Raw genomic sequence first — 5,122 nt, 5'->3', positions numbered from 1 at the left:
TGTAGCATTAAAGTTGCAGGCCTTGATTCTTTGAGAGAGTTAACCTATTGTCTGAATGAAGTCACTGTCTCTATTTTTTTTTTTTTTGTCTCTGTGAGTTCTCTGGCCGTCTATGTTCTCTGGGATCGGAGAATGAGGTGATGATCCTAAGGTAGAATGCCTTTCTTTCTTCTTCTATGATGGAACTTTTATTATGACCTAAGTGGAATAACTTTGAGGAAGACAATTTTGAATGGCAAGGGTTCATTTGGGATTCTTGGGACACATCAAGACTTCTGCCTTAGAACAAAAAACAAACACATAAACAAACAAAGAAACAAACAAACAAATAAATAAAATGGCTAACAACAAGCAGCTTTCTTTAACCGGTAAGGTGATGCTGAGAAAAGAATAAGATCAGAAAGATTCCAATCTCTTGATTCTTTATTTAAAACAACCTCAGCCTTCTCCTTCCCTAAAGAATTCCTTCTTTCTAATTCTGTGTCTTCCCCTGATAACCCAAACCCCTCCTGGATTTCTACCTCTCCGTTCTATGTCCTTTGCTCTGACCTCTTTTCTCCTCCTTTTTCTCTTTATCAGCTCCCTCTAACTTCTAAATCCCCACCTTCAGAACTCTCCAGACATGCAAAAGCCATAGAGATAGAAGGCTGCATGGAGGAGGTGGTATCTGAGCTAGGCTTTGAAAAATGGGACAGGATCTGCCTGAGCAGAGACAGAGGGAAAAACTTTCTACACAATCCCTGAAGGTTGTCCCTCTTTCACTGACTGAGGAATAATCCAAACCTGTCAATAAGGGTGTGATAAATCTGTCTCTAATTTTAGGGACCCATTACAAACCACATTTAAAGCATCAAAGCTAACACCCCAACAGCAATCTGCATATTTTTTGTTAATTGCCTTGAGCCTGAAATATCAGATGGCATTCAGAAGCTTAAATTGTCTGGCAGACCACGCCCATTCATGAGTTGTAACACTTTGAATCCAGTGCTTTTTAGTTCAGCATTTTGCAGGGAGCATAATAAGCAAAGAAAAAATCCACACACCACAAATTTATGTCATTATAACTTGAACAGCAACCACAAATCAAAAATGAGTAATAGATATGCAAAAACTAAAGAGGAAGGAATCCAAGTATATCACTAAAGAAAGCCAACTAGTCCTAAGAGAAGAGAGCAAGGGAAGGAAGGAACAGAGAAGAAATACAAAACAACCATAAAACAAGTAACAAAATGGCAGTAAATACATATCTATCAATAATTACTTTGACTGTAAATGCACTAAATGCTCAAATCAAAATACATAGGGGTGATGGAATGGATTTTAAGAAAAAGACCCATCTAGGGGTGCCTGGGTGGCTCAGTTGGTTAAGCATCCAACTTTTGCTCAGTTAATGATCTCACGGTCCATGGGTTCAAGCCTCACGTCAGGCTCTATGCTGACAGCTCAGAGCCTGGAGACTGCTTTGGATTCTGTGTCTTCCTGTCTTTCTCCCCACCCCCACCCCCGCTCGTGCTCTGTCTCTCTCTGTCTCTCAAACATAAATAAACATTAAAATTTTTTTAAAAAGAAAAAGATCCATCTATATGCCGCATACAAGAGACTTATTTCAGACCTAAAGAAATATGCAGATTGAAAGTGAAAGGATGGAGAAGTATTTATCATGCAAATGGATTTAAAAAAAAAGCTGGGGTAGCAATACTTACATCCTATGAAACATACTTGAAAACAAAGACTGTTAGAAGACACAAAGAAGGACACTCTGTAATCAAAAAGGGAACAATCCAGCAAGAAGATATAACAATTGTAAATATTTATGCACCCAACATGAGAGTACCAAAATACATAAAACAGTTAATAACAAACATAAGGGAATTTATTGATAGTAATACAATAATAGCAGGGACTTTAACACTCCACTTATATCAATGGACAGATCATCCAAACAGAAAATCAACAAGGAAATGCTGGCTGTGAATGACACATTGGACCAGATGGATTTAACAGATATATTCAGAACATTCCATCCTAAAACAGCAGAATACACATTCTTTTCAAGTGCACATAGAATATTCTCCAGAATAGGTCACATATTAGCCACAAAACAAGTTTCAACAAATCCAAAAAGATCAAAGTCGAGCCATGCATCGTTTCTGACTTCGGTTCTATGAAGCTAGATATCAACCAAAAGAAAAAAATCTGGAAAGCACAAATACATGGAGGTTAAATAACATGCTAGTAAACAATGAATGTGTCAACCAAGGAATCAAAGAGGAAATCAAAATATACATGGAGACAAATAAAAATAAAACAGAACAGTCCAAAATCTTTGGGATGCAGCAAAAGCTATTCTAAGTGGGAAGTTTAGAGCAATACATGGAACTAGAAAAAAAACAGTAGAAGGAAAGAAATAACAAAGATTAGAGAAGAAATAAATGAAATAGAAACAACAACAAAAACAATAGAACAATGAAACCAGGAGCTGATTCTGTGAAAGGATAAAAAAAATTGATAAACCTTTATCCAGTCTCATTGAGAGACAGAGAGAGAGAGAGAGACAGAGAGAGAGAGAGAGAGAGAGACAGAGAGAGAGAGAGAGAGAGAGAGAGAGAGAGGACTCAAACAAAATTATAAGTGAAAGAGGAGAAAGAAAAACCAACACCACAGAAATACCAAAGATTATAAGAGAATACTATGAAAAATTATACGCCAACAAGTTAGACAACCTACAAGAAATGGATAAATTCCTAGAAACATATAACCTCCCAAAACTGAATCAGAAAGAAATAGAAAACTGGAACAGACCCATTACCAGGAATAAAATTTGAACAGACCTATTACCAGGAATGAAATTGAATCAATAATCAAAAAACTTCCAACAAACAAATGTCGAGGATGGAACAGCTTCACAGGTGATTTCTACTGAACATTTAAAGAAGAGTTAATACCTAGTTTTCTCAAACTATTATTCCAAGAAATTGAAGAAGGAAAACTTCCAAATTCATCTGATGAGGCCATAATTACCCTGATAACAAAACCAGATAAAGATACTACAAAAAGAGAACTACAGGCCAATATCTCTGATGAACAGGATGCAAAATTCTCAACAAAATATTACCAAACTGAATCCAACAATACATATAAAAAAAAAAGTTCACAACAATTAAATGGGATTCATTCCTAAGATGCAAGGGTGATACAGTGTTCACAAATCAATGTGACACATCACATCAATAAAAGAGAGGATAAAAACTATACGATCATTTCAGCAGATGCAGAAAAAGCATTTGACAAAGCACAAAATGCATTCATGATAAAAACTCTCAGCAAAGTAGGCTTAAAGGGAACTACCTCAACATAATGCAGGCCATATATGAAAAACCCACAACTACCATTATACTCAATGGGGAAAAACTGAGAGCTTGCAACCTAAAAACAGGAACAAGACAAGGATGTCCACTCTCACCACTTTTATTCAACATAGTACTGGAAGTCCTATCCGTAGCAATCCGACAACTAAAAGGAATAAAGGGCCTTCAAATTGATAAGGAAAATTTAAAACTTTCACTATTTGCAGACGACATGATATTATATATAGAAAATACTAAACACCCCACCAAAAAACTACTAGAACTGATAAATGAGTTCAGTAAAGTTGTAGGATACAAAGTCAATGCACATAAATCTGTTGCATTTCTATACATTAATAATGAAGCAGAATAAATAAATATTAAGACAATAATCCCATTTACAGTTGCATCAAAAATAATAAAATACCTAGAAATAAACTTAACTAAAGAGGTGAGAAGGCCTGTACCCTGAAAACTAGAATTCATTGATGACACCAACAATTGGAAAGACATTCCATGCTCATGGATTGGAAGAACAAATATTGTTAAAATGTCCATACAACCAAAGCAATCTACAGATTTAATTCAATTCCCATCAAAATACCAAAAGCATTTTTCACATAACTAAAACAAACAATCCCCAAATTTGTATGGAACCACAAAAGACCTTGAGTAGCCAAAGCAATCTTGAAAAAGAAAAACAAAGCTGGATGTGTCACAATTGCAGACTTAAAGTTATATTACAAAGCTCTAGTATTCAAAACAGTATGGTACTTGCACAAACGTGGACACATAGATCAGTGTAGCAGAATAGAGAGCCCAGAAACAAACCCATGATTATATGGTCAATTCATCTTCAGTAAAGGAGGCAAGAATACACAATGGGAAAAAGTCTATTCAACAAATGGTGTTGGGAAAAGTGGAAAGCTACATAAAAAAGAAGGACACTGGATTTTTTTACACCATACACTGAAATAAATTCAAAGTGGATTAAGAAATCTTGTCATGATGAGCACTGGATGATGTATGAAATTGTTGAACCACTGTATTGTACACCTGAAACTAATATTACATTGTATGTTATCTACACTGAAATTAAAAATTTTTTAATGGATTAAGGACCTAAATGTGAGACCTGAAACCATAAAAATCCTAGAAGAGAGCACAAGCAGTATTTTCTCTGACATCAGTCCTAACAATATTTTTCTAAATATGTTTCCTAAGGCAAAGGAAACAAAAGCAAAAATAAACTATTGGGAGTACATCAAAATAAAAAGCTTCTGCACAGCAAAGGAAACAATAAACACAACTAAAAGACAACCTACTGAAGGGGAGAAGATATTTGCAATTGACATATCTGATAAAGGTATCCAAAATATATAAAGAACTTATAAAACTTAACACCAAAAAAACACCCTACAAATAATCCAATTTAAAAATGGGCAGAAGAAGCTTTGCACAGTGGCAGTATCGTAGCCAATGAGGTTTATCCAAGGCGCGATTATTGCTAATTGAAAACTTTTCCCAAATGGGCAGAAGACATGAATATACATTTATCCAAAGACATATAGATGACCAACAGACCCATGAAAAGGTGCTCAACATCACGCATCATCAGGGAAATGCAAGTCGAAACCCCAATGACATGTCACCTCACACCTGTCAGAATGGATACAACAAAAAACTCAAGAAATGACAAGTGTTGGCAAGAATGTGGGAAAAAAGGAATCCTCATGCACTGCTGGTGGAAATGCAAACTGATGCAGTCACTGTGC

At 35.6% G+C, this 5,122-nt stretch overlaps 1 pseudogene; it reads left to right on the top strand.

Annotated features, from left to right (window-relative positions):
* The first annotated feature begins 4,797 nt into the window (after positions 1 to 4,797).
* On the top strand, positions 4,798 to 4,922 carry LOC111558898 (annotated as a pseudogene).
* Positions 4,923 to 5,122: the final 200 nt, after the last annotated feature.

This window comes from Felis catus, chromosome X (assembly GCF_018350175.1).
Source record: "Felis catus isolate Fca126 chromosome X, F.catus_Fca126_mat1.0, whole genome shotgun sequence".
Taxonomy (NCBI): Eukaryota; Metazoa; Chordata; class Mammalia; order Carnivora; family Felidae; genus Felis; species Felis catus.
The sequence above is the reverse complement of the archived record's forward strand: the minus strand, read 5'-3'. Positions and strand labels throughout refer to the sequence as shown.